This window comes from Coregonus clupeaformis, chromosome 9 (assembly GCF_020615455.1).
Source record: "Coregonus clupeaformis isolate EN_2021a chromosome 9, ASM2061545v1, whole genome shotgun sequence".
Classification (NCBI taxonomy): domain Eukaryota; kingdom Metazoa; phylum Chordata; class Actinopteri; order Salmoniformes; family Salmonidae; genus Coregonus; species Coregonus clupeaformis.
In genome coordinates, this window is record NC_059200.1 from 55,176,042 (window position 1) to 55,191,597 (window position 15,556).

Below are 15,556 nucleotides of genomic sequence, written 5' to 3' on the forward strand. Positions count from 1 at the left end.
CATCGATAACCAATAGTACAATATTAATGGAAACTTGAAAGACTTTACTTCACCAGAGCCTCTTAGAACCATGCATCCCCTTTGGGACTAGATACAATACATTACATGCACAGCTAACATAGATAGTCTGGCCTTCCTTTTACCATACTTGCTTTATTGGTCCTTTGCACAGATATTCTGTCACAGTGACCAACCTGACACACACATCACAGGCTGGGAGCAGCTCATGGGCACTTAGGGGTAAAGGGCCTTGCTCAAGGGCACAACAGCAGCACCTAGTATACAGAAATACAGTGAGGGAAAAAAGTATTTGATCCCCTGCTGATTTTGTACGTTTGCCCACTGACAAAGACATGATCAGTCTATAATTTTAATGGTAGGTTTATTTGAACAGTGAGAAACAACAACAAAGTCCAGAAAAATGCATGTCAAAAATGTTATGAATTGATTTGCATTTTAATGAGGGAAATAAGTATTTGACCCCTCTGCAAAACATGACTTAGTACTTGGTGGCAAAACCCTTGTTGGCAATCACAGAGGTCAGACGTTTCTTGTAGTTGGCCACCAGGTTTGCACATATCTCAGGAGGGATTTTGTCCCACTCCTCTTTGCAGATCTTCTCCAAGTCATTAAGGTTTTGAGCCTGACGTTTGACAACTCGAACCTTCAGCTCCCTCCACATATTTTCTATGGGATTAAGGTCTGGAGACTGGCTAGGCCACTCCAGGACCTTAATGTGCTTCTTCTTGAGCCACTCCTTTGTTGCCTTGGCCCTGTGTTTTGGGTCATTGTCATGCTGGAATACCCATCCACGACCCATTTTCAATGCCATGGCTGAGGGAAGGAGGTTCTCACCCAAGATTTGACGGTACATGGCCCCGTCCATCGTCCCTTTGATGCGGTGAAGTTGTCCTGTCCCCTTAGCAGAAAAACACCCCCAAAGCATAATGTTTCCACCTCCATGTTTGACGGTGGGGATGGTGTTCTTGGGGTCATAGGCAGCGTTCCTCCTCCTCCAAACACGGCGAGTTGAGTTGATGCCAAAGAGCTTGATTTTGGTCTCATCTGACCACAACACTTTCATCCAGTTCTCTGAATCATTCAGATGTTCATTGGCAAACTTCAGACGGGCCTGTATATGTGCTTTCTTGAGCAGGGGGACCTTGCGGGCACTGCAGGATTTCAGTCCTTCACGGCGTAGTGTGTTACCAATTGTTTTCTTGGTGACTATGGTCCCAGCTGCCTTGAGATCATTGACAAGATCCTCCCGTGTAGTTCTGGGCTGATTCCTCACCGTTCTCATGATCATTGCAGCTCCACGAGGTGAGATCTTGCATGGAGCCCCTGGCCGAGGGAGATTGACAGTTATTTTGTGTTTCTTCCATTTGCGAATAATCACACCAACTGTTGTCACCTTCTCACCAAGCTGCTTGGCGATGGTCTTGTAGCCCATTCCAGCCTTGTGTAGGTCTACAATCTTGTCCCTGACATTCTTGGAGAGCTCTTTGGTCTTGGCCATGGTGGAGAGTTTGGAATCTGATTGATTGATTGCTTCTGTGGACAGGTGTCTTTTATACAGGTAACGAGCTGAGATTAGGAGCACACTCTTAAAGGGAGTGCTCCTAATCTCAGTTTGTTACCTTTATAAAAGACACCTGGGAGCCAGAAATCTTTCTGATTGAGAGGGGGTCAAATACTTATTTCCCTCATTAAAATGCAAATCAGTTTATAACATTTTTGACATGCGTTTTTCTGGATTTCTTTGGATTTGGATTGTTATTCTGTCTCTCACTGTTCAAATAAACCTACCATTAAAATTATAGACTGATCATGTCTTTGTCAGTGGGCAAACGTACAAAATCAGCAGGGGATCAAATACTTTTTTCCCTCACTGTATTGTAGCTGGTAACCCTCTAGCTGACGGATCACTCCCTGCAGATTTCCACACAGGCAGCTCGGGGGATCGAATATCAGCCTGCCTTTCTAACCTCGAAGCTACTGCCACCCCTATTAATTTAGCTCTTTCCTCACTCCCTTGCCTATGTTCAACCATTTGACCTGGCTTATCAACCCTTCCCTCAAAGTATTTAATTTAGAAATTTGGGTGAAACTATCACTTAAAATCTTCCCCCTAGCGATTAAGCCTAGCAGTTAAGAGCGTTGAGCCAGCAAGGTGGAAAAATCTGCCGTTCTGCCCTTGAGCAAGGCAGTTAACCCCCAACAACTGCTCCCTGGGTGCCGTGGATGTTGATTAAGTTAGCCCCCCTGCACCTCTCTGACTCAGAGAAGTTGGGTTAAATGCGGAAGTCACATTCGGTTTAATGGATTCAGTTGTGCAACTGATTAGGTATCCCTTTTACCCTCTCTTTTGCAATGGAAGACATGGACCAGGAAACGCTCTTGCTTTTGGACGACTTGATTATTGCCTGAAGTTAAAGAAGAACATAAAAGCCTTACATGCAGTGAGTATTCTGTAAACGCCACCTTTTTATACACGAGGGGAGGTCCTCGGGACACACGAATGAATACGGAGGACTGTAGACACACCAAGCGACACACCAAGCTTGAGAAGTAGCCGGGTCTTGCCAGCTACATGTTGAAAGATTTGTGTATTTTGAAAACTGATTGTTAAAAGGAATTTAGAATTTCTTGAATACTTTGTGCTCACAACAGTCAAATGTAAGGGCAGCCCAGATGACCAAGTGGCTGAACAACATCTGGCCGGCAATCCAGGTTGCGGAGTATATGAAGGAGACCGCGATCCAGATGGCTCAGTAGATCAGACAGAATGGGGCCAAGACAGTCGAAATTGTCTGAGAGTATCCGTGTCTGCTGTATACTCCAGACTTGAATTTGATTGCTGTGATTAACTAGCCTGGCTGACGCGACCCATGTGACTCACATTGCAGGGACAGCTGTGACCACACTGGTCTGGGAAGGAGGCTGTTTGTTTATACAATAATCGCTAATAAATTATGCAACTGGGTTTGATTGGTTCTCTCAAATGTTGTTTTTCTTTCCTCGGGGTTGAGACCTCTCATTGTTTAGATTTGAAAATCCAACCATTGTAATTGAAGGGCACTGTGGGTGTTTGAGTGAGAAAGACACAGAGCCTACCTGTAAAAGCACAGCCCCCTTCATTATTGATTCATTGTGCCGACTAGGGCTGTCCCTGACAAAAGCTAATCTTGGTCGACCGAAAGTAATCTGTTCTTTTGACCAATCAATTTATAAACATGTATTTTTCCATAACTAGAAAGATTAATAAAATCAATGATATGCATTGAGCTTGTCTGATGCTTTAAGCACACTGTTTGATGAAATAAGACAAATGACTCAAGATGGAGCCAGAGCTCAAGATAACCAGAAGAAACTAAACTTAACCTGACCCGACCATCTTCCTCCTGCTGGCTTTCTGGGGAAGGGTACCAAAGAATGTCTGCAGCATTGAAGGTCCCCAAGAACACAGTGGCCTCCATCATTCTTAAATGGAAGAAGATTGGAACCACCAAGACACTTCCTAGAGCTGGCCGCCCAGCCAAACTGAGCAATCGGGGGAGAAGGGCCTTGGTCAGGGAGGTGACCAAGTACCGGATGGTCACTCTGACAGAGCTCCAGAGTTCCTCTGTGGAGATGGGAGAACCTTCCAGAAGGACAACCATCTCTGCAGCACGCCACCAATCAGGCCTGTATGGTAGAGTGGGCAGACGGAAGCCACTCCTCATTAAAATGCATATGACAGCCCCCTTGGAGTTTGCCAAAAGGCACCTAAAGGACTCAGACCTTGAAAAACAAGATTCTCTGGTCTGATGAAACCAAGATTGAACTCTTTTGGCCTGAATGCCAAGCATCACGAACAGAGGAAACATGGCACCATCCCTACGGTGAAGCATGGTGGTGGCAGCATCATGCTGTGGGGATGTTTTTCAGCGGAAGGGACTGGGAGAATAATCCGGATCGAGGGAAAGATGAATGGAGCAAAGTACAGAGAGATCATTGATGAAAATCTGCTCCAGAGCGCTCAGGACCTCAGACTGGGGCGAAGGTTCACCTTCCAACAGGACAACAACCCTAAGCATACAGCCAAGACAACACAATAGTGGCTTTGGGACAAGTCTCTGAATGTCCTTGAGTGGCCCAGCTAGAGCCCGGACTTGAACCCGATCTAACATCTCTGGAGAGACCTGAAAATAGCTGTGCAGCGACGCTCCCCATCCAACCTGACAGAGCTTGAGAGGATCTGCAGAGAAGAATGGGAGAAACTCCCCAAATACAGGTGTGCCAAGCGTGTAGCATCATACCCAAGAAGACTCAAGGTTGTAATCTCTGCCAAAGGTGCTTCAACCAAGTACTGAGTAAAGGGTCTGAATACTTATGTAAATGTGATATAACCTGTTTTTCCTTTGTCATTATGGGGTATTGTGTGTAGATTGATGAGAGAAAAATAACAATTTAATCAATTTTAGAATAAGGTTGTAACATAAAACATTTTGGAAAAAGTCAAAGGGTCTGAATACTTTCCGAATGCACTGTATGTAAATGTTAAGTTGTCTATTGTTTTTGTCAATGTATGTTTTTGTTTGTCAAAACTAAAAGTAAAATAAAAATGACAAAACAAAATGTCTGCTTTACGACAGATTGCTCAGGACGTCTACATTTTATACCCGGACTGCTTGGGGAAACTCACTGATAACTGGATCGCGGTCTTCAAGGACAAAAAACTTTGCTTTGCCAGCCCAGAGAGAAGCAGGCCGAATATCTTCTCTTTGAAGTGCAGGTATAGTTTGAAATGACCCTGCTGGTGGTGCCTCAGATGCTCATTTATTTTTTAGCCTGAAACAATTCAGTTATTCACTAAACAAAGCGATGTCACCTTGTGTATCTATATAAGACTTCTGCCAGTGGTCCTCCCAACACCAGTCTACAAGATTGGCAGGAAGACATTCCGACCCAGCTTCAATGAGACCAGAAAGTTCTTCATTGACTTACAGCCTGTACGTTTAAATAGTGGATAGGCATGGGGAAATTAGATGATAGCATTTTGTAAACCTTGAATGAAAGGAACAGCATTCCAAAATCTGCACACTCCAAGACATTAGTTAGGTTTTCATCCAATTTGCGACAGCTTTTCATGCAAATATTCTAAAATCTGTATAAAACAATATGCACAGTTTCCCACCGGAGATGTTTCCAGCAAACAGACCTTTTGCAGATAAAAGGCTGTGTGTGATGACGTAGTGCACATAACTTTTGCCGTTAAATTCCCACGTACCGAATAACCCCCCCCCGAGTTAAATGGTTTTCCATCACGTTTTCAACTCTACTGATGGGTTTTATCACGAACTGTTGCATTATATAGCAAATGTGTCCACTGGTCTTGGCACATGTGCTCTAGCCAACAGCTCACACGTACAGTGGGGGTAGGCTATCTACATTATGAGATTATTATGGATAAGAGCGATATTATTTGTGAAACAGCCGCCAACCATCGATCATCATGTTACCAGAATAAGACCCTCAATATTTATTGGAAAGGAGCATCAAGCTCATCACCTTGAACTTCACCGGATGGTGAATGTGCATTATCATTTATTTAATCTGTAGCCTAATAAAATGCATGCTTTTCCAAGTCATAGTGGGAGGACCACAAAAGATGTCATTGCGTGACTCCAAGTTTACTTCGATATGATGGTTAGTTTCCACCGCCATTTCTCACATTATGAATTTTAACAACACTAAATGATCCCACCTTGTCGAATGAAAAAGTTGTCTGTAGGCATTTATCAAATTGTACCGGCATTTCATGTGTCCATCAGCCAGGTCGTGACTTTTTTCATGTGTCAGGTAATTCATCCGCGTGAAATGGTTGGCTGGAAACATGGTTAGAAGTTGTGTAAATGGACCTTATGAGCCCCAAGCCCCAAATGAATGGAAGAGTTAGGCATCAAACAGGGATTGGGTGTTGATTGATGTAAATGGCTATAAAATATACAAAATAAATTGTCTGTGATGGCATTGGCAGTGTCCCTCCATGCTTTGCACAAGTCATCATATTCTAAAATCAAATGATTTCTCTTAACAGGTTGGGACCAACGTGGTTGAGTACCTGCACCAGGTTGAGGTGACCAGACCCTACCCATTTGTGTTGGCTCTTGGGGACTGCTCACAGGTATTTACAGTCATTAGTGGACCGGCATTGGAGCAAGGTACACTGCTTGGGGTACTGGATGTGTGCTTCAAGTCCTATTATGTGTTTGATATCAACTTTTCCAGACTGTGCCCCAGCATGGGAATTCATACAGACCACGGTGTATCAGCTGCTAGGAACAGAATCCCCTGCAGTAAGACTGTTGCGAGCATGTCTTTTTACCACTGACCAATAGTGGATAAGTATATCTGCTCTTGTGTGTAGCGTGAGAAGTGACAGGATGGATGATGGATGAGCCATGAGTGTCTCATTCCAATGCTAATATGCTCTTAAGGCACTATTTATAGCTCTGTTAAATGTACTTTTAGTTTGTGTTTTAATGCATTTATGCCTGCTTTTTGCCTACAGTATGGTATGTGGCTCGTTTGACTTTAGTTCAACTACTGAAGCGCGTTCTGGTACGCTTTCATTCTATCACAACAATTTATTTTAAATACAACTGTTACATTTTGGGAATTGTGAAATGTGCTTTATGAATGAAATACAGTTATTAAGTAATGAGTAATTAGTCCATGTCTTTAGTAGATTGACCTTCAAATGTAATATTTAAAGTTCTGTGTAACAATGTTTTAACACGACTCAAATGTAGACCATTATTGTAAGGCAAAACAGCATGATGTGTGTGTGTGGGCTGTCACATAAGATAGCCGAAGTGTGTCAGTGAATGTGAATATCTATTGATTAGCTCTGGCACTGTCTGATAGACAGATCTGTGTTAATACCGCTTAAGACAGACAGTGTCTCAGATTGCAATCTGAGTGTGCACATCAAGTTCAAATGAGGCTTTAGTCTGATGTTTGGACTGTTTGGTTCATGAAATAATATATATACGTTATAATAATCAATCCTATCTTGTGAAATAATACATATTTAGACAATAGGGCTTTGTTTCAATGTGCTATTTAAAAATTTTATATATTCTTGTACATTCTCTGACGTGAGGTATGTTCTGAAATGCAGGCAACAGTGATTATTTATTTCAACATTGTATCTCGATTGTGTGTGTAGAAGGCAAAAATATGCAAGCAAAATTGACATTAGGACGACACTAAAAATAACCCAAGGATTACATAAATGAACCAGCTGCTGGGTCAATCCCCCAACCCAATGTGCTGGGTTTATGTCACAACCCAACACACAGGGTTGTTTTAACCCAGCAATAGTCTAATTCACCCAGCAGTTGGGTCAAGCCCTCAACCCAAGGCGCTGGGTTAGAAGCACAACCCAAACCCGCTAGGTTGAGTTATGCCAATGCTGTTTTTCCAATATTGACCCAGCGCTGGTTGGTCAAAATTACCCAAATTGGTTATTTTTAACCCAGCATTTTTTTGATTAACAATAATTCATTTTGGAAAAAGAATATGAATTGCCATATTAGGCATAACTCAATTTCTACCTTTTAAGATGCCAAAATGTTGTTTTCAGTATCCTAATTTTGTTTTCTGATTGTTTGTTCATGCATTCAACAAGCTTTGGACGAACGACTTCCACAGGGCCGTCATCTCCAAAGTTCACTCAATAAGGCAGTTCTGAACTGGGTTTGATTTCTTTCATTCACCGATTTATGTCTCATAAATCAAGATATTCCTATCATCAATAAACATCTGCTCACGGTCAAATATTAATCTGACAATTTAATGAAATTACACAGCATGCTTTTATAAGATCACATCGTTTCCCTGAAATCGTCCAATAAATACACTTGGAAATATGTTATCCCTACATTTCCCCTTCCACTTGCATTAGCTGGGGTTGACTTCTTATACGGCCCTGAGCTCTATTTCATCTGAGAGCTTGAAACAGCAGTGCCGTTCACGACTGAAATGTGTGGCGTCCTGGGGAAGGAAAAAATCAAAGCTGAAAGGGCATCAATGTATCGCCTTTCTGCATGTTTCAGCCCTTATCCCCCCACATATCTCATGTGTTTTAAAAGCAGTAGTGGCATGCCAGAGGCTGGGTGGGAAAATAACATGATTGTTATTTATGTACAGTGAGGGAAAAAAGTATTTGATCCCCTGCTGATTTTGTACGTTTGCCCACTAACAAAGAAATGATCAGTCTATAATTTTAATGGTAGGTTTATTTGAACAGTGAGAGACAGAATAACAACAAAAAAATCCAGAAAAACGCATGTCAAAAATGTTATGAATTGATTTGCATTTTAATGAGGGAAATAAGTATTTGACCCCTCCGCAAAACATGACTTAGTACTTGGTGGCAAAACCCTTGTTGGCAATCACAGAGGTCAGACGTTACTTGTAGTTGGCCATCAGGTTTGCACACATCTCAGGAGTGATTTTGTCCCACTCCTCTTTGCAGATCTTTTCCAAGTCATTAAGGTTTCGAGACTGACGTTTGGCAACTCAAACCTTCAGCTCCCTCCACAGATTTTCTATGGGATTAAGGTCTGGAGACTGGCTAGGCAAAACCAGGACCTTAATGTGCTTCTTCTTGAGCCACTCCTTTGTTGCCTTGGCCATGTGTTTTGAGTCATTGTCATGCTGGAATACCCATCCACGACCCATTTTCAATGCCCTGGCTGAGGGAAGGAGGTTCTCACCCAAGATTTGACGGTACATGGCCCCGTCCATCGTCCCTTTGATGCTGTGAATTTGTCCTGTCCCCTTAGCAGAAAAACACCCCCAAAGCATAATGTTTCCACCTCCATGTTTGACGGTGGGGATGGTGTTCTTGGGGTCATAGGCAGCATTCCTCCTCCTCCAAACACGGCGAGTTGAGTTGATGCCAATGAGCTCCATTTTGGTCTCATCTGACCACAACACTTTCACCCAGTTCTCCTCTGAATCATTCAGATGTTCATTGGCAAACTTTAGACGGGCCTGTATATGTGCTTTCTTGAGCAGGTGGACCTTGCGGGCGCTGCAGGATTTCAGTCCTTCACGGCGTGGTGTGTTACCAATTGTTTTCTTGGTGACTATGGTCCCAGCTGCCTTGAGATCATTGACAAGATCCTCCCGTGTAGTTCTGGGCTGATTGCTCACCGTTCTCATGATCATTGCAACTCCACGAGGTGAGATCTTGCATGGAGCCCCAGGCCGAGGGAGATTGACAGTGCTTTTGTGTTTCTTCCATTTGCGAATAATAGCACCAACTGTTGTCACCTTCTCACCAAGCTGCTTGGCGATGGTCTTGTAGCCCATTCCAGCCTTGTGTAGGTCTACAATCCTGTCCCTGACATCCTTGGAGAGCTCTTTGGTCTTGGCCATGGTGGAGAGTTTGGAATCTGATTGATTGATTGCTTCTGTGGAGAGGTGTCTTTTATACAGGTAACAAACTGAGATTAGGAGCACACACTGAGATTAGGAGCACTCCCTTTAAGAGTGTGCTCCTAATCTCAGCTCGTTACCTGTATAAAAGACACCTGGGAGCCAGAAATCTTTCTGATTGAGAGGGGGTCAAATACTTATTTCCCTCATTAAAATGCAAATCAATTTATAACATTTTTTTTGTTATTCTGTCTCTCACTGTTCAAATAAACCTACTATTAAAATTATAGACTGATCATTTCTTTGTCAGTGGGCAAATGTACAAAATCAGCAGGGGATCAAATACTTTTTTCCCTCACTGTATATAACAGACAAGGCCTATTCAGTGTGACATTTCACATGTTGGACTAAGCTATGTGTATAACTACGCTGGATGGTTTACTAAGAATTTGGTTTGGAATCCCCCCAGGCTCTGTCCCAAGGCCCCTTGGGTTTGAAATTCTTTGCAATGCTCTAAAGTTGGTTTCCTTTCCCTCTTTAACACATTTCTCGACAATACCCCTTACACCACAACACATCTAAATGAGCTATCTTTCTTTTATGTACCTAGCTGTTACTGTTACTCCCACACATTAGTGACTTGTTGTGTATGACATCTCCCCAAATAATGCAACCACAGTAGATAATTGCAACAATACCAACAGCAGCCATTCCATGAGCATTCATGGGAATTGAAATGCAGATAATTCCTAGTCGATACCACTTGCTTGAGCCAGTGTTTTGTCTGAAGTGGTGTAGAGGTGGATTATTATCTTTTAAACTTCCATTGGTTAATCGATTGATCAGTTATCACTTGGCTCATGTAAATAATTATGTAGTTGTCTCTTTAAACATCCTAAGGTCAACATCCCCATGTAAATGTTGTAGCTACATAAAAAGATGAAACAATTTATTTGGGAAATATCCACTCCTTGCTATTTTCTTCGTTACCATGCTGATTTCAAGTTGTATTGGATTTATTTATCTGTTAAAGACATTTTACATTTACATTTACGTCATTTAGCAGACGGTCTTATCCAGAGCGACTTACAAATTGGTGCATTCACCTTATAGCCAGTGGGATAACCACTTTACAATTATTATATTTTTTGGGGGGGGTTAGAAGGATTATTTTATCCTATCCCAGGTGTTCCTTAAAGAGGTGGGGTTTCAAATGTCTCCGGAAGGTGGTGAGTGACTGCTGTCCTGGCGTCGTGAGGGAGCTTGTTCCACCATTGGGGTGGTGCCAGAGCAGCGAACAGTTTTGACTGGGCTGAGCGGGAACTGTGCTTCAGCAGAGGTAGGAGAGCCAGCAGGCCAGAGGTGGATGAACGCAATGCCCTCGTTTGGGTGTAGGGACTGATCAGAGCCTGAAGGTACGGAGGTGCCGTTCCCCTCACAGCTCCGTAGGCAAGCACCATGGTCTTGTAGCAGATGCGAGCTTCAACTGGAAGCCAGTGTAGTGTGCGGAGGAGCGGGGTGACGTGAGAGAACTTGGGAAGGTTGAACACCAGACAGGCTGCGGCATTCTGGATGAGTTGTAGGGGTTTAATGGCACAGGCAGGGAGCCCAGCCAACAGCGAGTTGCAGTAATCCAGACGGGAGATGACAAGTGCCTGGATTAGGACCTGTGCCGCTTCCTGTGTAAGGCAGGGTCATACTCTCAGAATGTTGTAGAGCATGAACCTACAGGATCGGGTCACCGCCTTGATGTTAGCGGAGAACGACAGGGTGTTGTCCAGGGTCACGCCAAGGCTCTTCGCACTCTGGGAGGAGGACACAACGGAGTTGTCAACCGTGATGGCGAGATCATGGAACGGGCAGTCCTTCCCAGGGAGGAAGAGCAGCTCCGTCTTGCTGAGGTTCAGCTTGAGGTGGTGATCCGTCATCCACACTGATATGTCTGCCAGACATGCAGAGATGCGATTCGCCACCTGGTTATCAGAAGGGGGAAAGGAGAAGATTAGTTGTGTATCGTCAGCGTAGCAATGATAGGAGAGACCATGTGAGGATATGACAGAGCCAAGTGACTTGGTGTATAGCGAGAATAGGAGAGGGCCTAGAACTGAGCCCTGGGGGACACCAGTGGTGAGAGCACGTGGTGCGGAGACAGCTTCTCGCCACGCCACTTGGTAGGAGCGACCGGTCAGGTAGGACGCAATCCAAGAGTGAGCCGCGCCGGAGATGCCCAGCTCAGAGAGGGTGGAGAGGAGGATCTGAGGGTGGAGAGGAGGATCTGATGGTTCATAGTATCAAAGGCAGCAGACAGGTCTAGAAGGACAAGAGCAGAGGAGAGAGAGTTAGCTTTAGCAGTGCGGAGAGCCTCCGTGACACAGAGAAGAGCAGTCTCAGTTGAATGACCAGTCTTGAAACCTGACTGGTTTGGATCAAGAAGGTCATTCTGAGAGAGATAGCAAGAGAGTTGGCTAAAGACGGCACGCTCAATAGTTTTGGAGAGAAAAGAAAGAAGGGATACTGGTCTGTAGTTGTTGACATCAGAGGGATCGAGTGTTGGTTTTTTGAGAAGGGGTGCAACTCTCGCTCTCTTGAAGACGGAAGGGACATAGCCAGCGGTCAAGGATGAGTTGATCAGCGAGGTGAGGTAAGGGAGAAGGTCATCGTAGATGGTCTGGAGAAGAGAGGAGGGGATAGGGTTAAGCGGGCAGGTTGTTGGGCGGCCGGCCGTCACAAGTCGCAAGATTTTATCTGGAGAGAGAGGGGAGAAAGAAGTCAAAGCATAGGGTAGGGCAGTGTGAGCAGGACCAGCAGTGTCATTTGACTTAACAAACGAGGATCGGATGTCGTCAACCTTCTTTTCAAAATGGTTGACGAAGTCATCCACAGAGAGGGAGGAGGGGGGAGGGGGAGGAGGATTCAGCAGGGAGGAGAAGGTGGCAAAGAGCTTCCTAGGGTAAGAGGCATATGCTTGGAATTTAGAGTGATAGAAAGTGGCCTTAGCAGCAGAAACAGATGAATAAAATGTAGAGAGGAGGGAGTGAAAAGATGCCAGGTCCGCAGGGACTCTAGTTTTCCTCCATTTCCGCTCGGCTGCCCGAGCCCTGTTCTGTGAGCTCGCAATGAGTCATCAAGCCACAGAGCTGGAGTGGAGGACCAAGCCGGCCGGGAGGATAGGGGACATAGAGAGTCAAAGGATGCAGAAAGGGATGCATGTTATTTAGTATATTTACTACATTAAGTATGTTTAGGTTTTTTCTCTGAAGTAAGTTAATTTGAAGTTGTGATTTGGTTTATGTAGATATATTTCAATGTTTAACCCACAGATGTTACCGCACATTTACCGCAACAGTTGCCACAAGATGGCGCTGACAGACATGGCAGCTCTGCTTCTAGCTCCTAAGCAACTTTGCAGTATTTTTATTTTTTTTATGTGTTATTTCTTACATTATTAGCCCATAAAGTTTTTTGTGTTATTACATACAGCCGGAAATAACTTTTGGATATCAGAGTGGCGGTAACTCACCAGCATTACAACCAGGAATACGACTTTCCTGAATTGGATCCTTTGTTAGTACCCCCCAGGGCAATTGAACTTATCCCAGAGGCTGCTCCAAGACACCGCCGGCGGAGAAGAGGTATTCAGAGTGGACTTCTAGTCTGACTTAGGAGGCGTGCACACCATCCACCACTTCCGAGTATATTACTCGCTAATGTTCAGTCTCTGGACAATAAAGTAGATGAACTCAGAGCGAGGATCTCCTTCCAGAGAGACATCAGGGACTGTAACATACTCTATTTCATGGAATCATGGCTCTCTCCAGATATACTGTGCCCATCAATACAGCCAGGTGGGTTCTCAGTACATCGCGCAGACAGGAATAAAGAACTCTCCAGGAAGAAGAAAGGCGGTGGTGTATGTTTCATGATTAACTACTCATGGTGTGATTGTGATAACGTACAGAAGCTCAAGTCCTTTTGTTTACCCAACCTAGAATACCTCACAATCAAATGCAGACCATATTACCTCCCAAGAGAATTCTCTTCGGTTATAGTCACAGCCGTGTATATTACCCCTCAAGCCGATACCACGGCGGCCCTCAAGGAACTACACTGGACTTTGTGCAATCTGGAAACCACATATCCTGAGGCCGCATTTATTGTAGCTGGGGATTTTAGCAAAGCAAATTTGAGGAAAATGCTACCGAAGTTCTATCAACACATTGACTGTAGTACTCGTGCTACTAAAATGCTCGACCACTGTTACTCCCCCTTCCAGGATGCCTACAAGGCCCTCCATCGCCCTCCCTTAGGCAAATCAGATCATGACTCCATTTTGCTCCTCCCTTTCTATAGGCAGAAACTCAAACAGGAAATACCTCTGCTAAGGTCTATTCAACGCTGGTCTGACCAATCGGAATCCAAGCTTCAAGATTGTTTTTATCACGCACACTGGGATATGTTCCGGGTAGCCTCTGAGAATAACATTGACGTATACACGGACACGGTGACTAAGTTAATCAGGAAGTGTATAGGGGATGTTGTTCCCACTGTGACTATTAAAACCTACCCAAACTAGACACCGTGGATAGATGGCCACATTGGCGCAAAACTGAAAGCGCGAACCACCGCATTTAACCATGGCAAGGTGACAGGGAATATGGTTGAATACAAACAGTGTAGTTATTCCCTCCGTAAGGCAATCAAACAGGCAAAACGTCAGTACAGAGACAAGGTGGAGTCGCAATTCAACGGCTCAGACACGTATGTGGCAAGGTCTACAGACAATCACGGATTACAAAGAGAAAACCAGCCACATCGCGGACACCGACGTCTTGCTCCCGGACAAGCTAAACACCTTCTTCGCCGCTTTGAGTATAACACAGTGCCACCAATTACTCACGTTCTCCGTGGCCAACGTGAGTAAGACGTTTAAGCGTGTTAACCCTCGCAAGGCTGCCGGCCCAGACGGCATCCCTAGCCACGTCCTCAGAGCATGCGCAGACCAGCTGGCTGGAGTGTTTACGGACATATTCAATCTCTCCCTATCCCAGTCTGCAGTCCCCACTTGCTTCAAGATGACCACCATTGTTCCTGTACCCAAGAAAGCAAAGGTAACGGAACTAAATGACTATTGCCCCATACCACTCACCTCTGTCACTTGAAGTGCTTTGAGAGGCTAGTTAAGGATCATATCACCTCTACCTTACCTGACACCCTACACCCACTTCAATTTGCATACCGCCCCAATACATCCACAGACGATGCAATCGCCATCGCACTGCACACTGCCCTATCCCATCTGGACAAGAGGAATACCTATGTAAGAATGCTGTTCATTGACTATAGCTCAGCATTCAACACCTGTATCACCGCCTGGTATGGCAACTGCACCTCCCGCAACCACAGGGCTCTCCAGAGGGACATGCGGTCTGCCCAACTTATCATGGGGGGCACACTGCCTGCCCTCCAGGACAGCTACAACACCCGATGTCACAGGAAGGCCAAAAACATAATCAAGGACATCAACCACCCGAGCCACGGCCTGTTCACTCCGCCATCAAGAAGGCGAGGTCAGTACAGGTGCAACAAAGCTGGGACAGAGAGACTGAAAAATAGCTTCTATCTCAAGGCCATCAGAATGTTAAATAGCCATCACTAGCCGGCTACCACCCGGTTACTCAACCCTGCGCCTTAGAGGCTGCTGCCCAACAACTGTTTTTAAAAATGTAAGTGCATTATGATCTTGATGCTCCTTTCCAATAAATATTGAGGGTCTTGACTGCCATTTGAAATAAAAATCCATAATAATCTCATCATGTAGACTAGCCTACCCGCACAGTATCTGCAAGCTGTTGGCTAGAGCACACATTTGCTATTTAATGCAAAAAAATTTAAGACAAAACTATTGGTTGTGTTGAAAATGCGGTACATAAAAACATAAACGAAAAAGTACAGTTTGTGTGCACTACATCATCACACACTTATTTCTATCTGCAACAAGTCCGTTTGGTGGAAACACACCACTGGTGGGAAAATGCGCAATTTTCTTTATGTGGATTCTAGAATATTTGCATGAAAATCTGTTGCTAATTGGATGAATTTCAATGTTGTTTGAATTGCTTTG